The sequence below is a fragment of the Sturnira hondurensis genome, unplaced genomic scaffold, assembly GCF_014824575.4.
Source record: "Sturnira hondurensis isolate 20B ecotype Veracruz unplaced genomic scaffold, ASM1482457v3 Scaffold0018525, whole genome shotgun sequence".
Lineage (NCBI taxonomy): Eukaryota > Metazoa > Chordata > Mammalia > Chiroptera > Phyllostomidae > Sturnira > Sturnira hondurensis.
This window is the reverse complement of record NW_028091156.1, coordinates 11,650,309-11,673,314: the sequence shown is the minus strand read 5'-3', so window position 1 is coordinate 11,673,314 and position 23,006 is coordinate 11,650,309.

Sequence of the window (23,006 nt, the reverse complement as noted above, 5' to 3'; positions counted from 1 at the left end):
CTGGATCTTAGTTAATTAGACATGTTGCCAAGTAAGCTCTCAGATATTTTGTTCATGTTGTTCCATGACAAGGGAGCTCTCTTGTGACTGTATCCTAAGCTAAAGCAGAGGTTTCTTTTTGAACAGTCAATAACCACAGGCACCCAGAAACTATACTTTGGAACTGTTTCCATTATCAAAAGCTTCAGATGTCCAATTAAAAATAATATAGGTTTTAAAGGACTCACAGACATGGAGAACAGGTTGGTGATGCTGGGGGGTGGCTAAGGGGATGAAATGGGAGTGGAAAAATACAATAAAAATTATATATAAAAAATAAAATCACTTAAAGAAATCTCATACTACAAAAATATGTTTTATTTCAAATTTTCAAAACACATTTTATTTCAAATTTCTTTCACAGGGCACCTGGACAACAGTGCTTGGTGAGCACCATTCTGAGATGCCTCTCAGTCATCGAGATCACCCGTGGTAAGACGACGACAAAACCTAACACGGGCAAAATATCGAGAGAGCGCGACTCTTCAGGAGCAGAGATTCTAGTCTCTCCCACCCCCGGACACACCACCCCAGCCTATTAAAAACGAATGAAACATATGGGTTTTGACAAAAATATAAGGACAGGTACCATCCTGATATATCATGCAGACTATCTTCACTGCCCTGAGAACCCTCTGTGCTCTGCCCATTCATCTCCCCTGACCCTCACCCCCTGCAACGCCTGACCTTTTCATTTTTCCAGTTTTTTGACCCTTTGAAACTGAGGTCATGAATCCCATAAATGGTTCTAGACTCTCACCCAGACAGGCCATCTACTGATTTTCTAAGACCCTCTTCCCTATATTAACTCCATTTCCACGTTTTCTCCCCAGAATGCTTCTGTTTTCTGCCACTTGTTTACACTGATACGTAAGAGAAGAGCTCACCTCACAGAAATGATTTTTTAAAAACTGTCAATGTTCAGTATGTAACAACAGAATCCCCAAATTCAGCAAATCCCTTCCATTCTAACCTTGGATGTGGTCTGAGACAGACATGGTGATGGGACCCTGCCTTGTGTATTCATTTCACTGCATATAACAATAAGCCCACATGGTTCTCCTTTGAGTAAGTGGTTTTACAAATCCTACAGTCAGTCAAAAATTCTTACCATATGCCACATTGGCATAAACATGATAGCAATAAAGTATAACTTGAAAAAATGTAATTTCTCTAACAAAGCATTTCTGTTTCCTATGGCAAAATACTATAATTATAAACCTTATCTGCCATATTAATATCATAGGTGAGGTACTCTCAGGAAGTGATTTACATAATCTGAAAATCATTCTGTTTCAACAAGCCATCGTTCCCTCTTGGCTCTGCCAGTTACAATATGGGGATTCCGGCCTAAGAAAAATAATCCTAAATGTAAGAAGAGTTTCCTGCATTCCAAAGTTCTTCCATTTCATTTACACTAGTAAAGGTGGAATTTATCCTTCAATTTTAAAAAATAAGTTTTTGTTTAAGAAACATACAGGATAACCACTCTAGACTATGGAATCATTATTTTTTAATTAATATACTAGGTTAATCAGAGGTTCATGTTCTGGAATGAATGAATAAAAAAGAATGACAAATTGTATAAAGCAAAAGCCCACGTGGGAAAGTGGGAGAAAGCACACTTTACAATCACAATGTATGGCTCTTCTTATGTGACACTGGCTAAGTTGTTAGGAAAATGAGTGTTGGCTTTCCATTTTTGAAGTAATCATTTCATTGGCATGTAAGTGTAATAAGAAAAGATATAAAAACTGAACATTGCAGTAACTGTGGTCCCTGGGTCCTGGATCTTACAGTAATTGGGAGAATAAACATGATTCAGACCTCCCCACAATTAACACAAGTTTGACAAACAACCTATAGAGCTGTTAAGTGCTGTTAAGATTTTAAATTGAGTGAGTTTTATGTATCCACAAATGTCAGAGAAGTTTTCAGGAAAAAAGTTTTAAAGCATAGTAAATGGATACCTGAAACAAGTTTAGAAACCCACTGTATCTTCCTTTTTAACTATTATTCCATCCTTCCTCTTATTTGTATGTTTTAAGTACAATCCACAGTGAACATGGACTTCATCTTTGTATGCCCCACATGGCATGGTAGGGATTCTCAACTACGTTGGGTCCTGCATAGTAGTGTTTGGTTCAATAAGCATCAGTAGACTTTGCCAGTAAGCAAAGAAGGTACGGAAGGCAAAGTCGGTGCAGGCCTTACACTTTGCTTTCTTGTGTTTCCCTTTGGACCACAATGGCTCTTCCACACAATACAAAGTCTCACAGAAATCCAGTATTTATTCCCTGCCATAGAGATAGTGCTGAATAGTGGTTCAGAGAACAGATACCATGATCCCCTTCCCCAGGAACTCGAATACTAACTGTACCACTTTCCTTATTCTTTAATCCATGAAAGTTAACTTCTCCATACCCAACATTCTTGGGTCTAAAATGACAACTACCACTATTGAGGTAGGTAGGATGCAGGGATTGGTGAGTCTAATATGTAGTGAAATTAGTTTGTGACAAAATTCTAAAGTTGTCAAATTATTGACATGAAGATCCCATATTATATAGCTCATATGGTGTATTTTTCATTAGGAATGTTGGGAAAAAAACTAGAAGTATAGTTTCTTTTGAGGGAAGTCATAGTTAAGCAGTGCCAGAGTTTGCATATATGTGTACAATAAAGGGTAAAACTAATTTTATTAAGTTTTTCAGCATCTCACCTGTTATTTCTATCTCTATCCTTACTGATAGTTGATAAATAACAAAATTGAAATTTTGGTAATAAATATATAAATACCAAAAATTTCTCAGTGGACGGATTAAGCAGACAAAGCAATAGTTCAATCTGTAGGTTGAAATCTATGACTTGAAACACATTATAGAATATTTAAAAATGAAAACAGAACAGGGAAGCTGAGAGATGTGATATTTCACGATATCCAAAGGAAATCTCTGAAGGAGAAAGACAGGAGGCCAGGAGACAGACAATATTCAAGGACTTAATGTCAGGAGACCACCTGGATTTTGAAACCATGAAGTAGCGATAAGATGATGTGGGCGCCTACACATGAATCAACCTATTCTGGTTTCACAAGTCCATGTGATGTGATGTGGGCTCCGGAGCTGACCCTGAAGGTTGAGTGTCCATTTGTTTGTTTGCATAGAGTATTAAATTACAATATTCTCTGTCCACTACTTGGGTGTTAGCTACAGGTACTGGGCATTTTATGGTTGCTCTTTTCTGTTTTGTTTTGTTTTGTTTTTGCTTTTTCAGAATGAGTGAAAGAATTCAGAATAGAAGAATCCAAGGGTGCTCATAACAATCTCTTATCACAGGCCTGGGCAGCAAAAAGACTGAATGAGTCCAGGGCATTCCATTTTAAAAAGGAGTAGAAGCAAGACATGACAAAGACAGAAGAATCAACCTGAAAGACCTCCCAATGAGCTTAGATTTAGAAGAATTAGAGAAATGTAAGCAAGTGAATACAATATGAAAGTACTGGGTTATAAACCCAAGAAACAGTAACTGTAGAGGGGAGGACCTGGGCTCCCCTTGACCTCTGTTGCCTGGATCGTGAAGTTTCACGGCAAAATAAACAGACAAAATGAAGGCTAGGAAACTTAAGAAGATGACCCTCAGTTTGCAGTCTGATCACTTGGGCCCTTCAAAGTAGAGAGATTTCTCTCCAGCCGGGCTCAGACAGAAGAGAGCAGAAGAGGAGGCAGGCAGGAGAGGGACTCGAGGTGTGAGAAGCCCCATTCCACCTCACTGCCAGAGACCAGAGCTACGAATCTGGGGGAACAGGTGGCTTCTAGAAGCAGAAAATGACTCCTGGCTGATTCCCAGTGAGCAAATCCAGTCCTACAGTCACCAACAACCTGAGTCAGCTTGGAAGTTACTCTGGAAAGAAAGCAAGCCCTGGATAGACATCGTTTTCTTATTGTGGGTCTCTGAGCAGAGCAACCATCCCAGACTTCTAACATGGGGACACTGTGAGGTAAGAAAGGGATGTTGGATAAACTGCTAAATCTGTGCAATATTTTCTAGGCATCAGGAGGAAACTAGTACAACAACTGCGAGACCGTCTGATACATACAAAGCGTAAAGGACAAATCTTCCTCACGGAACAATTCCAGTAACAAATACAGAAGGGATGTGGGACATAGAAAAATCACCATTAGGCTCTGGCTGGTGCAGATCAGTGGCTTAAGTGCAGACTGCGAACCAAAGGGTTGCTGGTTCGATTCCCAGTCAGGGCACATGCCTGGGTTGTGGGTCTGGTCCCCAGTGGGGGCCACATGAGAAGCAACCACATATTGATGTTTCTCTCCCTCTCTTTCTCCCTCCTTTCTCCTCTCTCTGAAATTAAATAAATACAACCTTTTTAAAAAGAAAATATAGTAACATTTAAATATAAAGAAGAGAGAAATCACCATTAGAATTCCACAATAATCATTGCCATAGGTAAGACCAATGATGAATGATAAAATTCGTGAACAAATATTTAAGGAGAAAAGTATATTTTAATAGCTCAAAGTTTCTCTCCCTCAAGATGCACTAATTTCGGTGATTTTAACATATGTTCACACATTATTTAATAATCCTCTCAACAAGATGGAGAGCTGAAAATTTTTTCCTCTTGTGTATGGACACTTAAATATTGTATTTCCACTTTCGTGTATTTAGTATAATATAGAGTAAAATATAATTAAATAAACGGGACAATGGATGCACTCAGAATGGACAGAACATCAAAAAAGGTCCCAAACTAGAAGTCACTCTCAGAATTTGGAATTACTGAATCACTATATAAATTGATCAAAAATGAATTCAAAGTCATCTGAAATTACAAAGACTGGCAATGGTTGAAGTAAGCAATTGATAAATTATTACACAGCTTGACCCATGCTAAATGAATAACAAAGAAAGCCAGGTAGTGATAAATGGACTGGAGATAAACACCAGGAGAAACTGAGTATAATGTCAAGGCTAAGGTAGGGGCAGACAAACACAAATGTATTAAAATAACAAGTGTATATGGCAGAAATCCAAAAAATCAAGCTAGTGTGCACAACTGGTTATAAATCTGGAATAAATAATAGCAGTAGCACACAAACAATGAAATTGAAAATATTCAAATAAATGAATCTTCGGTTCAGAAGCCTATTTCTTTTTCATGGCCCTGATAATTTACCTCCACCTGAAGACTCAGCTTAGAAATCACAGTGGGATTGATCTCTCAGGTGATGTTTTAGAAATCCTTAACAGTGAACTTGAACATCGGTGATGGCAGGGAAAAATGAATAATACTGAATGATGGGTAGTGCCACAACCTGTTCATCTGAACAAAAAAGTGGATGGAGAAAGAATGTGATGGAATCAGTTTCAGCCATTGAAATTGGTTGGTTGGTTTAATCCTTATGTTAAAGGGAAATGAAAGGTAGTCATTCTTATCCAGCCTTCGGTAAAATGTTGCAAAGGTCAAATGTGAAATATCATGGAAGGCATGCCTCTGGAAAACTTTTATTTTAAATTGGGAACTTATTTCTACTTTGGCTGAAAGAGATCTCAAATATAAGATATTCTTACTATTAACAAGATATCCTTATTAATAATTTATTGAACTGAGAGCTTACTGTATTATTCAGAAACCTGAATCCTAGTTAAGTGGAGGAGCAAATTTGCAAGTGTATTGGGGAATTTTGCTGGCAACTTACTAGGTTCATGGCCAATTAATAACCCCTATGAATCAGCTGGAGGCAGAGGTCACTTACTAATTTCTGAGCAAGTCCCTTAGAGGACAGTTAAGAAGAAAAATATTTAGTCAAGGCTAGATTTACAGTGTCTGATTCATCCAGTATCACACAGTGCACACTAGTGAATGCATACTTACAATGTGATAATCCAGCCAAGAAAGCACTAAAGTGAACAGCTAAGTTTTTGACATCAGAGTTGATTTTCTTCTATTCGTTCATTGATATATAAAGCTTAACAACTGAAAGTCTGGAACAAGATTATAGTACAAAGACAAAGACACATCCACCATATAAACTGATATAAATGAATTAATACTAAATTTTAGGACAATTGAATAAATTGTAGAGGTTTTTTTAAAGCAAATGTTTTGGATTTTTTTTTACTGATCTTTTCTTGAGAGAGAGAAACATTGATTTGTTATTCCACTTATTTATGCATTCATTGGTTGCTTTTTATTTAAAAAAAGTTTTTTTTAAGATTTCATTTTATTTTATTTTTAGACAGAGGGGAAGGGAGGGAGAAAGAGAAAGAAACATCAATGTGTAGTTGTCTTTGATGCGTCCCGTGCTGGGGGCCTGGCCCACAACCCAGGCATGTGTCTTGACTGGGAATTGAACTAGTGACCCTTTGGTTCATAGGCTGGCTATCAATCCACTGAGCCACACCAGCTAGGGCCATTGGTTGCTTCTTACATGTATCCTGACAGGGGGTGGAGCCCACAACCTTGGTATATCAGGATGATGCCGTCACCAATTGAGCTACCCAACCAGAGCCAAAATTTCTACTTTTAATAATACCATTCTGGGCAGCAAATCATAGTAAAGAATTAATTTCATTCAGAAATACTCAAATAGTCAAAATTCTACCTTGTTATTGCCAACACTTCTATGTGTATTAAATAGTTTCAAATGTATAGGTGCTTTTAAAGTTTTATTTTTTATTTTTTTATTTTTTTAAATATAATTTTTTATTTAATTCTTGTTCAAGTACAGGTTTCTGTCTTATATTCCCAACCCGGCCCGCCCCCCACCCCATGCTCCCCGCCTCCCTCCCCTTTCTGCCCCCCACCCTTAGTTATTGTCCATGTGTTAAAGTTTTATTTTTTAATTGTTGGACTTGAGAATCATAAAGATCAAATCATCACACAATATTCCATTATACTTCACTCTTTTACAGAGACTGTTCTTGCATTGGAGAAGTTTGAGCATAAAAATGGATCTAAGAAAGTCGTATTTTTTACTTTAAAAAACTGAAAAATATGCACCAGAATCCTCAGATTTCTCTCCGTCAACACTCAAATTGACCCTCAGGTTAACAGGCCATAATAAAAATATGTTCATGAAAAATACATAATTATCATGTTAGCAATCTGCTGGCCCTTTTAGTTGAATGACTCTTTAGCATTTGGAGTTTACACCTTTTGAGTTCCACGCATGGTTTGTTTGGTTAATTGATTTGGTGCGTGCCCCAGATTCCTGTTTATTTCTCTACTCCTGTAATGCAAATGATGGACAGTTCATGGAAAAAACATTGAGACTTTGCCTAGTTGCCTTGAATACAAATAAGTCCAGAATGGAAGATTAAACCTTTGAGACAGAAAATGTCTTTCTCATCACAGAACTTGGTCCCTTAGCACATTTTAGAGGTTAAAAAGTCAGCTTTAATGATGCACAAGTGAACCAGAAATTTATATTTTCATTAACTCCAAATTATACAGTATGACCAAAAGTTTCAATATAGGACACTAGACTATAATATATTCCTTCAAGTTAACTAAAAGTGAAAAGTAGAAATACTGAAAATATAATGATTTGCAAATGGCCTACTCAATATTTCACCAATTTTTCAGAAAATAGTGTCAATATGAAATGTATCAGCCACAAGTTTACACCAAAAATAAAATTAAAGTTTTTTAAAAACTTTCTTAAATAGCAATTTGTTTTTAAAAACTTAAATGAAATATACAGAAAAAAATTAAATCCTGGATATAAAGACAAACCAAAATGTGATATATTCTGCATAAAGAAACTACCATGAGATTTTTATACCAAAAGATAGCTTCATCAAAGAGTAGCTTTAACTATGATAGAACTCATCTCTCTCATGTTGGTAACAAAGAGCAGAGGAAGAAGACACATGGGCAGGCTATCCACAGCCTGTTCCGCCCAACTCGCCACAGCTCAGGCAATGGCCATGAACCCCACTGAATTGTTAAGTACAAAACAACATGGGCCAAACTGAGGGCATTTTCAGTAGTGAATTTTTCACTTTTTTTTTTACTGCTTACTAATCCAAAATATTAATAATTTTTAGGAAGCACAATCTCATAAATTGCAAGTTCGCACAGGGACAAACAGGACATACACTCAATGGTAGCCATAAAAAAACCCCAGTGACTTACAGTATTATCATATAAAAATTACATTTGTCACTGAGGGTATGAACAGTATTTGATAAATTAAAATCACATGCCTCCATCTGTCGCCTTCCTGCTTTCTCTGAGTGGCAAAGTGTTATCTGGCTTTAAGGCAGGCCTGAAAGTACAATAGTTTCCTGCTGGATGTTCGGGAAATTCAGCTCTCCAAGAAGCAAGCTCTTGCAAAGCTATCAAGGAATATCAGCCTCCCAAAACTTATTTTTTCCTCAGGGTTTCAGCCATTGATGATAATCTACAAAGAGCACAAATTTTTTTTTAAGGTTTTAAATTGAAGATAAGGAAAATCAAAGAACACTAGAGCTGGGTGACCTCGGAGACCCATGACTTCCTCCCTTGAAATCTCACTGAAATGAAAATTGAGCCCCACAAAGTCTAAATTTCTTGCTTGGGGTAAAATACACAGGCATCATCAATGTCAGGGAATGTCAGCAACGCTCCAGAGTCCCCTGAAAATATTTGTTAAATATATCCTCAGTTTTCAGAAAGAATGCCATACATACATACACCTACACCTAAATATGATAGGCATCATACATGTTTATTAATTTATGTATGGAAATGAATCCATATCTTTGCCTTATTGAGGACTTCCTTTTCCCACCCCTGCCATGACTCAAGGAGCTAACAAGAGGCATGCTTACTTTCTCCACGGATACAGAACATTAGCTATTGTCATTACATGAATTTAGGTATTGCTTGCAAGTGTTTGGTCCCCAAGCTCCTGATCTCTTCAGTAAATGGACATGCGGGATTATAACCATGGAGAAAGAAACCCAGGATTCCGTGCCTATCTCTGCAAAACGTGAATTGCCCTCTCCCTCACCTGTGGGTGCAGCCTTGGCCTCTGGTAGAAATACAAAGAAACCCACAGTTTCCAAGAAGGAAGCATTTGTCGTCCCCCTTGTAGGACTTCTCTTTGCCTCAAAGGCCTGAAACGAATACTTTAGTTGCAGATTCGCTTAAGTCACAGAGTCTTAATTCTAACTGACCAGTTTTTATAACGGCCTCATCCTGAAATGAGAAATGGAAGCTATTTTTGAAACTCAGCATAAACAGAATATATAGTTTTTCCTGACGCACTCAATTCTGTGTTTGAAATTTGCATACTGATGTTGAAAGATGGTGCCTGTGACTTTCCCTCAAATAGGTCAGGTTGAAGAAAAACAGGTTTCCATTTCTGCCCTGTTGGGAGCGCATCACCGATGATCAAATATTGAATTCAAAAATGCCCTTTTACTGGCTGGGGGTTGGGGGAGCATATATTGTACCATGTGCCACCAGGAAAGCATTAGGTCAGCCTGTATCCCTAGGGAGTTTACTAAGATTCTAAGCAGAAAGAACATCTTTCAGGGGCGGCTACTTCATATGCTTCAGCTGTGTTTTTATGTGCTTGATATTAGAAGATTTGCTAACACGCTTAGTAAAATGAATGGCTATCCAATTATGGAATTAGGGGCTTGCTAAATAACCATATGGATTATAAAAATGGGTTCTTTTTGTTGAGGTTAATAGTGCAGGTGAATTGTTCAAAAATACTTAGAGATCCTTCTCACCCCTCCATGAGCAGACCTCAAGCATCTACAAGTCATGCTGTCTGAAACTTGAGGGAAGAAACCCACTGCTTCATGCTATTTATTTCCGTGTGCAGAAACTGAACCTGAGTATGAGTGGCCTGGTATTGATACTAAAGATACAGATAATTCTGCCTCTAGAGCACGTTTCCTCTGCTTAGAATAAGCCATGTGAGTAAGTTTGGGTTAAAGCACATACAAGAACAAAGTAAGATTTAAAAACAAAACAAAACACAAAGCCTCCAAACAGAACGCATGGAGTATTTTATGCCAGTTGGCTAAACAACATTGATGTGTGCCTCATAAATACCAGCACGGGTGGGGAGGACCTGGTGCCCAGCGTTCGCACGTTAGCATTGGAAGAGACTGTGGAGAATACAACTCAACACAGGCTACTTTTGTTATATATTCGACGGACCTAGGCCATTCCCGCAGAACCACCCTGAAGTCATACAAAGGAAGTCCCCTGTCCCGAGCTTCCTGTGTTATGCCATGAATCACAGATTTTAGCATTTTTACAGGGAAGGCGGATGCTGTGAATATTTCTATCTGACCCGGATTATTCCCAACAGACCTCTGTTACATAAGGACAGTATCCTGGAGACCTCTGCTTCTTTGTTCAGGGGAGTAACTAAGCCAGAGAGACTTTCTAAGGCATCATCGATGAAGTCACCACTGTACCATGGGAACATGTGAGAAAGAGTGAGCAGGGAGCTGTAAAATCATATTTAATGGTTAACTCGGGCCTGATCACTAAGCTGCTAACCCCAAGGCAGAAATCAGACATAATTGAAATCAATACCACTGATTTATGGCACATGGGATGTTCCTGTTCACATAGTTTTACCTGAGTCGCTATACATTATGTGGAAATAGCAGGAGGCTAGGGTTAAACCCCCTTAGTCCAAATCGCATCCCTGCAGTGTATGGGTCAACTGACCTCCCTTTGCTAATGGAAACAATGCTATCAAGTGCAGGTCCAGAATGACCACTTTTCCAGTTTATTTTAGTCTTTTTTCCCCCTGCAATTTACAAGTATTTGGATTATAAAAATATTTACATCATTATGCTTTTTATCAGAATCCTCAATAAAATATTTCCTTTTTCACTATGGGCATACATTGTTACTTATAAGTAAAGTATGAAATATGGGGAAATTTTTCCTGAAGATAAAATAAAAATCATAAATAAGTAGCAAATACTTTGACATTTATTCCAATTTTATTGAAACACATGCATCTACTTAGATAACAAGGAAAACAATTTCACCAAAAATGCATATAATTCTTTAATCCTCACATGGTATTTCTAGATACAGCACTGATTATTTCTAAGCTGTTTCTTGTAAAATAAAATTATTCATGAAGCCCTATGTTATTGACAGATTCCTGACTTCACTTCTTATGAAAATGTTCCTCCCAAAACTTTCCCAAATGTTTATTTTGATTAAATACTGATAATATTCCTCATAAATCTTAGGAGAAGCATTTAAAGTAATTAAATAAAAAATGACTTCTAATATTGTCTTATTTAAAATGTAAGTTCATAGAAAACAAGTATATAATCTTCTCCATAGTTACTGAGTTCAGCCCCCTTTAATATTTATAAACCTAAGCTCATAGCTACTTTGCATAATATATAAGAAAATACAATTTAGGGCACATACTATTTCCTTATCTACTCATAGTCTTAGACTATATTATTAATTATTTATAATATAAAACATTAGCTGCTTTAATTTGAATGAGTCTATAAATAGTTTTGAATTATAGAAACCTAACGATTGGCTTTTGCTCACAGGTATTAAAAGAAACTTAAACCGCCTGGTGTTTGATTTAAATGTACTAGGAAGGAGAAACATTCCCATCCTGTCAATTCTGCTATCACTGCTTTCTCACTTCTAATTTAAGGTTTTGATTCTTACTAAAATGATAATGCTGAGAAGAGGGGCACTTTTAAGCAGAGTATTAAACTCAGACTCCTCGCTGAGATAAAATACGGATGTGCATGAAGGTGAGTGTAGGCAACAGCAATCACATTAATCATTTTTGAAAGAGCAACAATAAGAACAAAATACCAATTTATTTCCAGGATAGGCTAGAACACACACCTGCTAAAATTAAAAATCCAGTCTCAACACTGTGAATATCACTGATGCCCAACAAATTCTTGAAAAGCTAGAACAGTGCAGTTCCGAGGGCACATTGGTAAGAAAATCCTGAGAGCTCTGAAAAAGCTCTCTTTTGTTGGAATAAAAGGACAAAACGTGGCAGGAGACCAGGAGACAAACTCATTTGGAGAATGGGTTTCCCATTAAAAAGCTTTTGTGTGAGGCTTGTCTACAACAGCTGGAAGTGGAGAGACCAGCACCCAAACTTTGGGTAAATAAAAGAAAAAAAGCATGGCAGCTGGTTCAGAGCACAGGCTGCAGTCACCTCTGGCAGAGGCAGCCTTCCTGGTCAAAGGGAGAAACAGCCAACTGAACTCTGACCTCCGACATCCTGCCTTCTGAACACCACCGCCCAACTGGGGCCCCGCCCTCTGGGACACAGACTCTGTGCTGAACTAACTATAAACAGCCCAAGATCATCCAGGAGAGCCGATCAAAGGAGGACTTTGCAGGCCCACTTCGCCACTCGTGATTCCAATACCTCCAGCATTAGGTTGTGCTGGATTAGGAGTCCTGTGTCCTAGCACTGAACCTTCGTGACACAGGACGTAGTACGAAAACACTTCCTGGAAGGTGAAAGGTGCAAATACCGATTGGGCAGGTTGGGCTCCCATTATCTACAGGTAAAAAGGAGTTAGACTACTGGCTGCTGTATTTTTTTTTTTCTGAATTGCAGTATAGATCTAGGGTTTTAAATACAAAATTAGGCAGAGGAATATGAGTCCAGTAGATTACCTGGAGCTATCACTTAGTGTGTCATGTGACAACCAGTGGGTAATGGCAGAAACTACAATCCAACGGAGGGAAGACCCCCTCAATGCTGAAATTCTGGGGCACCCCACCAGCCAGCAACCCAAACCTGCCAAGTTACCAGTTGGAAGACAAGAAACCAGAGGGTAAATATCAATCACAGTGTCAGAATGAGCCTGCCTCAATAATTAATAGCTCAGACACCCATCACTTTGTATTTGCTTCCCAGCTTTCTCCACTTTACTTCCTGTCACCCATTCTCCTGCCCTGGGATGATCCACACAATAAGTACAGTATCAGCACTAAGTTTTGTTTTAAGCTCTATTTTCAAGGGAAGTCAGACAAAGACACTCCCTGAGAACAAAGCAATACTAATAGATTGCCGGCAGTTCCATAACTAAGTATAGAAAATAAAATTCTATTTAGTAGAAATCCAATAGGCGGCAGCCCAGGAGACAGACAAAGACTTACCTTTAACTACACGAATCATTATGTGGTGTAAATGTAAGTGAGTCGTATAGTCTTTATTCATTTTCCTACACGATCAATTTCTCCATTTTAAATGGATTTAATTCAAACACCTTTGAGTCTGAGATTTTCTTTAAATGTTCCATTTCAGACATAGAAATTCTACAGAATAAAAAGCACACCTATGTGGCAAGCAAGTCAAAGGGTAATTAACATAGAACAGACAATGGACTCCCTTTTACAAAAGAAGTCACTTGGGGTCATAAATGCTCTTTTAACTGTTGTTCATGTTATGACAGACTTCATGATACAACTTGCAAAGATTTTTTCTAAGGTCAAAAGGAATGACTTGTGTGCCCATGCTTTCTTTTCCCCCTCAGCTTTTAAAAAGCCTACTTAAACTCTTTGTCCCCCAAATCTCTAGAGATTATAGCTAATTTAACAGCTGACAAGAACTTCCAAGTGAAACCACCTTACTGTTAACGCTCCATGAACATCCATCTAGGTATGCGAATGAAAATGTGCAAGGTTTCCAGCAATTTTTAAATATTTAGTGTTAATGCTTTTTCATGCATTGGGGAGAGGGAAGTCAGAAAGTAGGGGAAGGTTGAAAAGTGTGATCTAGGCTATTTTAGGAAAGAAAAATTATTGGGGAAAGATTATTTAAGGAGAAAAAGAGGTTAACATTTGGAGATGGTCACTTTAAAATATGTTTATAATAAGAAAGTTAGAAAATCATTGTCATTATATTCAGAAATTGGAATAAAGTTTTCTCAAAAAATATGACAAAAATTGGACTCTCTCAAGGAAGAAAAGAGGATTTGAAGTTAAATAAGTTAAGAAATTCAACTGAAGGATTTTTTTACCCTTATTTAATCTCTTCTTTTAAAGATTTTATTTATTTATGGGGGGGAGGGGGGAGGGAAGGGGAGGGGAGGGAGGGGAGGGAAGGGGAGGAACATCAATGTGTGGTTGCCTCCCATGTGTCTCCCACTGGGAACTGGCCTGCAACCCAGGCATGTGCCTTGACTGGAAATTGAACCGCGATCCTCGGGGTCGCAGGCCTGCACTCAGTCCACCGAGCTACACCAGCCAGGGCGAACTTCTTTAATTTTACTATTATTTTGTTACAGGCCACATCTCACACTGAGTGTGTTACAAATACAACCCTCTGCTGTTCCAGAAGCTGAGAAGAGACGATTGCTGACTAACCAAGAGTAACCACCACAACCAAGCCTCTCAAGATAAATGCCACCAAGCCATTCTCACTACCCAAAAAGGGGTCCACACAACGTCCCTCTGGCTTCACACTGTGACTTAAAGGGGAACTTTCACAATGTGCAGAGCCCGTGATGTCCTGCAGGTGAAGCAGGACTAGGTCCTCAAACTCCTCCCTGCAGGAACCCACTGGGCGGCACCAACCTTGACTTCCAGTGCAGACAGAAGTCTACAGGAGCGATGGCATTACCTGGAGAACCTGGAAGAAGCATCCAGAGAGGCTCCTGCCTTGGGGCCCTGGAAAACATAGCTGACAGCAGCGTCTCCTCCTTCAGGGATACTGGCCGGCGGGCTGCGCCGAAGTTTGCAGCTGCCATTGGGCCCACTTATCTACTGGAACCTCCACTAACCAGATCCAGGCAGCCTTCCCGGAGCCGGGACTTGTGGGGTTACAGGTCCCCAGCAGACACCCGCCTCTCCCGAGAGGCATCTCTGTGAACCTGCGGCTCTGGGCAGCAGAGCCTTTGCTGGGCGCTCCGCGGACAACCACCTGCAGCTGAGAGTCTGCTTCGAGCAGCCCAGAGGTTGTGCGCATGCGCGGCTCCCCAGCCCGGGAGCACTGGTGATTGGGCCCACCTGTGCTCTGTTTCTAGAGAGTTCCAGAAGCAGGGGATGGACGCGAGGCGCAGGTGGCTCCTGAAAAGGCTATGAGTGAGGAGGAAGTTGTGGGTGAAGGGCGTGTTGGCTGCCAGGTTTGTGCTGCTCACCTGGGACGGGTTGGGGCCCGTGCGGCAGAGACCCCCCCCCCCATCCCCGCAGTAGAGGGGGAGCCCTGCGCAGGCCCTGAGTCCTGGCAACCACCCCACAGGGCCCTTATTTCAACTGAGGTATGATTGACATATAACGTTCTATTAATTGCATGTAAACACCATAATGAGTTGATCTTTGGGTGCAAAGTGGTCAGGGCTGTGCTACGTGTAGTTAACATCCGTCGTAGTTACAATTCTCCTAAGGAGAACTTTTCGGAGTTATTAGCTATATTCCCTGTGCCATACATGACATCCCCAGGGGCTCTCTCTTTTATCTCTGGACGTTTGTACCTTGTGACCACCTTCAACCATTTTGCTCACCCTCATGCTGTTTCCCTGGCAACCACCGATCTGTTCTCGGTATTTACTTTATTTTATTTTTAGATTCACATATAAGTGAAATCATATGGTATCTGTCTCTCTCTGTCTAACTTCATTTAGCATTATGCCCTAAACATTCATACATGTTGTCACAAGTGGCAAGATTTTATTTTTTTATATGGACAAGTATGATTCCATTACATCATTTTATATGTGTGTGTGTGTGTGTGTGTGTGTGTATAAAATCACAGTTTCTTTACTCATTTATCCATCGATGGATGGACAATTAGTTTGTCTCCATATTTTGGTTATTGTTAATAATGCTGCAATGAGCTAGATTAATTATGAAATATTTTCTGTTTTACATTTGGACCGCAACTTTAAAACTTGAAACCCAAAATGTTCTTTAGTTCTACTCTGGTAATCTTTGCTAATGTAGTATATGGCACACATTTATATGGCTGACTCAGGCTCAGGGCAGGAACCCTGAGAATAAGTAAAATATAAGTAACACACACACAAAGAACACATTGGCTCCTATTAAAAATATAAACTTAACATAAGTTTATTTCAGGGAGGAGAAAGGGCAGTTAGAATCGCTCTGTGTTGAGATAATAGAAAAGGATTCTCCTGAGGTATTTTGTCTTGACCAATTAATTAGATCAAGGGAAGGCCTCTTTCAAGCACACTATACTCATTTTGGGGTTTCATATGTGTTTGAGGGGCCACTTGGGAGACGTCACATTCTTTGAGTACCTGGCCAACTGGGTTTATCCCACTTGCTTGATGCACAAACAACTTAATAGAGCCAGGAGCAGATTGATATTTGGATGCTGGGGAGATGAGATCTCTTTCACAGGTGAGCTGGGACCCACAAGTCTCCAACTGTTGTTCATACCGACACAGAGCTTTTCTACAAGGAGTATTGGCAGAGACAAGCAGGACTGCGAGTTAGCGAAAAAGGCAGAACCTTGGTCCTTGTTGCGCCTTCCAGTGCACATCTTAAACTGATGGAATCTGCAGCTGGGTTTTTCACTTAAAATAAAAGCACCCTGTGTCATATAGAAAACAGGGGCCTGGTCAAAAAATGTGGCAGGTGGCAGACAAAATAGATTACTAATTTGATTTGGGGCACAGAGGGGATGGAGGATTGAGGTTCAGAACCCTCCGAAGAAATATGGGGAAATTCAGCAGTTGGATGAATACTCCTGGCAGCCAGAAGTTGCCATATAAAATGGCCTTTATGAAGGCGGATGCATATTCAGAGCATCATGTCTGTCTTTGTTTATGGACAGAAATATGGAACAGGTTCCAGCCAAATCATTATGTGACACAGAATTGCAAAAAGATTGATCTTTCCACTCTGACATAAAGTGACGGCAAAACTGAGTGTAAATCTTGAATGAGAACAGGGGATAAAAATAGGACATAAAGAAAGGAAATGTTTGATCTCTACACTGTGCAGTATTATCTGAAGTGGATATTAAGCACTTCAAATGTGCTCTGAGTATACAAAACACACTACAGTTCAAAAACTCTGTACAAACAATGCAGAACAGGTAGGAATAACTTTTGTACTGGTTACATGTGGAAATGATAGTGTTTTGAATTTTAAATGTATTAAAATACATTACTTAATTTCACCATTTCTTTTTATTCTTTTAAATATGACTACAGAATAGTTACTATTTTATGTGTGGCTCACATTTGGAGTGCACATATTTCTACTGTACAACACTACTGCACATTTTCCTAAAATTTACTTGGAACAACATGGAATTTCATATCCTCTCTTGGACACCCCAATTTGTAATGACCGTCTTCCGATGTGTGAAAACGACCTCACACAAACTGTCTTATCATACTCATTCTAAATCTAAGGTGGTGTGGTGAGTTAGATTTGTGAACTTAATTTTCTTATTCAAAAGGCAGCTGCATTTCAATGTACTAGCATCTATTTCACTGGTACAGAATAATAGCAATTATTTCCAAATGTATTAGTACAGCCACATTGGCTGTGAGGGTTGACTGTCAGTGAGTTGATTTATTTCTCTTGCACTGCTGGATTGGCATTGGAATGCTAGTAAATTCTTGCACATCAAAATTGAGTGAACAAGAAATGTGTAAGAAAGAATCATGATAAGGTGTTGAGATACAAAGAAAAGTGTGAAAACTTAGGCTCTTTAGAGATACCCTGTAGGTGGCTTTATAATGAAGAAAATTTCCAACTTTTCAGTTTTACCCCCAGTTATATCCTATGAAATTATTGTGAAATATGTGGAAAAGTACATGTAATTGTTCAAAAGTATGTCAGAAATTTTATGTTCATACACAAATACATATAAATTAGTATACATATGAAATTAGTTATCAAAAATACACATATACTTCATAACTGGTAAATGCATTATAATTTAAAATGTTAGAATATAAGACGTACTTTAATTAAGTATATATTCTCGCTTGTTGATCATCAGTTTTAATATATTTTTGAAAATTTAAAAAGAATGACATCAGCAAGATGGCAGAGTAGGAATCCCTGGACCCTCCTTTTGTCCACAAACACATTTAAATTTATTTAATGAAATAGGAGAAAATATTGGTCCATTTGCTTTATTGGTGCTTATTAAGATGCCTATTACCTTACATGAGGCCAAATATACTATCCTGGCCACATACACCATCAAGACAATCTGTAGATGAATTAAAATTTTGTTATCACTTGGAATTTAATACATATCATGCCACATAGAATATTATTTTGTCAATATTTTCATATATTACTGTCACTATAAAGTAGGCCTACAGAGACACAGGACATACATTTTAGTAAGCCAGTCAAGATATGTAATCTTCATTATTGAATTATTTTAAAAATCCACTTAGTACCTGATTGGTTAAAGTCAACACAAATCTATAGAATGAGGAGGAAGTTTTCACTAAAAATTTACTTTTAAACAATAAGCAGTTGAAATGGGTGGTTGAACTGATCATCCCGTGAGTGTAAATAATGGGAGCATGAGGAGCAGCAGGGGGAAAGCGCCTTTCTGCTTCATGTTCTTCGGTGTGCAGAGTCTGGTTCTTGACATTTCTAGGTTCAGAAGCCATACTGAAGCAGCCTCCACAGTGTCATGGACTTTGGCGCCGGTACCTGCCAAGCACCTTGTGGTCACTGTCTCCGCCGAGGACTGGGAGTAGCCAAAGGTGAGCTCCCTGGAGTTCCGGGCTCCGTTTCCTTGGTTTGTTGCCGTCCAAGCTTTAGGGCAAGTTTGCCCACATCTGGTGCATTGTGCCGTCATGAGGTCTGGAGACTGAGGAGGCTGCGGTTCCCTTTGAAGTCTCTTTCATGTCTCCCTTTGGCTCAATGGCCCAATTCAACAAGACAGTTTGGAAAACAGGGGACATTTAGGGGATCTTTTGATGTTGGTAAATTATGTTTCTGCACAGTATGTTGGGAACAGAGGGATGTGCAGTTAAACAACTGTTTTGGGAGCTGTGGGTGTTGCACACCCAGGACCTTTCAGTGAGGTCACAGTGCCGTCTCTTTGGTTGCTTTTGATGTTCACTGTTTCGTTTCCTCCGTTACTGTTGGTTTCTGTTCATGTGCACGCGTGGAAAAGGCACAACAGAGCTGTTGTTATTGGCACCCTCAGAAGCCAAAGCCATAGATTGGTGGGCACAGGTCGAACACTTGCAAGAACGTGTATCATCTAATTTTGAGACTCCTGCACTAGAATAAGTGGGTCGTGAAAGGGGTTAGATTGACACCAACTCACAGGCCTGCCAACCTCCAGAAAATTTCCTTGTGAGGAGGTGCACTGTAACAACCACACAATCCATCCCCAACAGCACAGCCGCCCTAGGTATTAACCTGGCTCTGAGAGGCCTGAGGATTAGCCAAAGAAACGTAATCCTGGAGTTTTCAAAGAGTTGAACACCACTTTCTAGTACAAACACTTACTTTATATGTAAGAGCTTTAGTCCCAGAAGCCATAAATATCCACCCCAAAACCTTAAAAAGACAACCTAGGATTACAATGGCCATGATGGGCAATGTTCTGCCGATTAGACAAGACTGTTCATTTTTAACAAGTGCAGTTGAAAGTGGGGGCTCCCGAATCAAACAATAGACTATGATCCCTATTTTAAGTGGCATGTAAAAGTCTTCAGAGGGCTTCAAAATTCCAAAATAGCTCTACTGAAAGATTTATGGCGAAGGGCTAATGAATAAGAGACAAGAGTACTCAGTTTGTTAATCCTGTCAAACTGGCTTTCCACTCAGAAGAGACTGCCAGACCATGTATTTTTTAGGAAGTTATTCAGATTTGTCATAGTAATACTGAAATCAGAAACTAATATGACAGTTATGTAATTCTTAAAGTCAGTAAAGATTTCTGAAAGACTAAGTAAACATCAGGGGCATCGAACTATGTTTCTACAGCGATTCATGTCTGAGGATGAAAAGTAAGTACGATGTAATTAGTCCCCAGAAGCGTGAGTGTAAATGGGTTCCTTTCAGCTACAGTCTTCAAGGTATATATCTTCTAATTGGGTAGTTTATAATTTAAGTGCAGTTATTACCTTTAAATATAGAGGTATTTACTGAGAGTCTACCGGATTCAAGATTCTGAATCTTGTTCTGCGAGTGCAGGTAAGTTATATAAACCAGTCTTGTGTTTGGCCTTCTCCTACTTTAGACTATAGTAGAAGAGTTTGAAACCTCAGTTGGCTAATGTATTTAACTTATAAAAGTAACACAAATACCTCACAATTGTTTGGGAATATCAGGGGAAATGTTCCTTTTAATAGATGATAAAAAATTGGAATATTTCTAAGTAAGCAGGTTTATATCTTGCTTTTTTTTAAAAGTACGAATAGCCCTGGCTGGTGTAGCTCAGTGGATTGAGCACGGGCCTGCGAACCAGAGGATCGCGGTTCGATTCCCAGTCAGGGCACATGCCTGGGTTGCAGGCCAGTTCCCAGCAGGGGACACACGATACATTGTGTGTCCTCGGCAGAGGCAACCATACATTGCTACTTCTCTCCCTCTCTCCTTCCCTTCCCCTCTAAAGATAAATAAATAAAATATTAAAAAAATAAAAGTATGAATAGAAGCTCATTTATCAAATGTTTCTGCTGGAAAAATAAATGATAGGTTTTTTAAAATATGGTGTCCAGAGGTAACAGAATAAACTAGGATCTAAACAAAAGTAGAAAACGGATAAAAGGAAAAAACGAGTTGTAAAATCAGAGAAATAAATGAACCAATAATAGAATCTACTGAAAATACACCATACCTAGCAAAGGGGTCTGCACATCCATTAATAATAATGATAACAATAATAATAATAATATCATCACATTTGGCTGGATTATGAAAGCAAGTGTTGATTGGACAAGCCTGGGGCAATGACTGCAGCTATAATGCTGACCACAGTAATCAATCTGATATTGCATTTTGTATCATGCAAAGGAAAAGGACATGTCAGGCAGTTGAATAGCCTCCTTTCATAAGCACAGGATTAGATCATGTACAACTGAAATAAATGACTGCATTTTGAAACTGGAGCTGTGTTACATAAATAGAGATGGGATTATCTGAAAAATGTGATGAGACGGGCTCAGAGTTTGCAAGCCAGTTGATAAACAGAACTATATGAATTTACTGCGTGCTAAGCAAGCACTAAATAACAGGTTTATATTCATGAATCCATTGAATTGTATTGTTCAGCAGAGCCAAAATAAATGTTATTATATTTGCACCAATGTAGCGGCCAAAGCAATGCTATAAAGAGCTTACAGGAAACTGTTATTTATTCTTACTTCAAAGTAGTTTTAAGGTGGAGATTATTAGAATTGTGAGAGCAGAGAAAATAAACACAATTGATGACAGTTTTGTTTACAGAACGGAACTTTACAAGGTGATATTTCTAATTCTGAAAATAAAACTAAAAAAAAAAGTACCCTGAACATTCTGAGAAACTGTTTTTAGTTTTCAAATAAACAATAAAAATTACTGTGTTCTAAAGAATACAAACTTATTAAAATCATGTTATATCTACATGTTCCTAATTTAGTATTGTTTAAAAACAGAAGTGTACTTTAAAACATACAAGTAACTTCTCAGCACATAATACTTAACAAATTTAATTTGCCAATTTGAAATAAAATATGTAGAATGCCATATTGTATAGAAATATAACAACACCCCCAAAGTATAAAAACTCCAAGTGAAAATATCTAAGGATATAACTTTATCATGGTTAATGAAAGGGTTTTTTTTTTTTAATTTAGTCTATGTCATTGTTTCAGTTTTTCTAATTTCAAACTTTCCAGGCCACTTGAAGATATAGGCTAGAGAAAAATTGCCTGATTTATTTATTTTCAACAAATATCGCACCATACAGAGTCCAAATAATAATAATAATAACCAATATTTATTGAGTATATACAGAGATTAGATTACAAGTCTTATAAAATTCCATTGAGTTAGTTCCTATTATTACCCCCATTTTATAATGGAGAAACCGAGGCTCAGAGAAACTGAACAATTGAGCTGCATTTAGCAGGTAGACCCACAGTTTGCAGCTCCTAGTACTTTTACCTACTATGTTGTAGTAAATGCTTTAATTTTCTTATTCTTTCCTTATTTATGTTGGGTTACTTCTCCTATACGGATAGATACTTTGATTACATAATTTGGATAAAATTTCTTCTTAGAAGTCTGCAGCTAAAGACCTTAGAGTCAAAAATTGAGAATGCTACCAGATTTGTCACTTTTATAGCCAATGACAGCATGTGATTGCAGAGGAGAATACTTCTTAAAAATATACTTATTTTCAAAATTAGGTTTAAATTTAATACACCATTTTGAATTATAGTCAGAGTTTGATTAGACAGGATTCTCTTTAAGTAGGCATTAAAATATACCCACAAAGAAATACATGAAAATACTAAAAACTGTCTATGATGATAATAGATATTTTGAAATATTTCCATATATATAATTTTTTAAATTTTTAAAGATGAACTTGTGTTACTTTTAGAATTGGTTCATTTTTTATAGTTTTCTTTTTTCTTTAAATATAGTTTTTTAAGATTTTTATTTATTTTTAGAAAACAGGGAAGGGAAGAAGAAGAGAGGGAGAGAAACATCAATGTGTGGTTGCCTCTCATGGTGGGGGGAACCCAGGCATGTGCCCTGAGTGGGAATCAAACCGGCAACCCTTTGGTTCACAAGCCAGCACTCAATCCACTGAGCCACACCACCCAGGGAGATAGTTTTCTTTTTTAAAGTTTAACTGTTTCAATAATAGGAAAATGTAAATAAAATATACAAGTAAGAGAAACCACCTTCCTTGCTTGGAGATGGTATAATGTTTTTGTTCGGCAGTGGCTGACTGAGTGAATTGTTGGAAAATAGGCAATATTTCTAGAGAACAGTTGATAATAATTTAATTGGC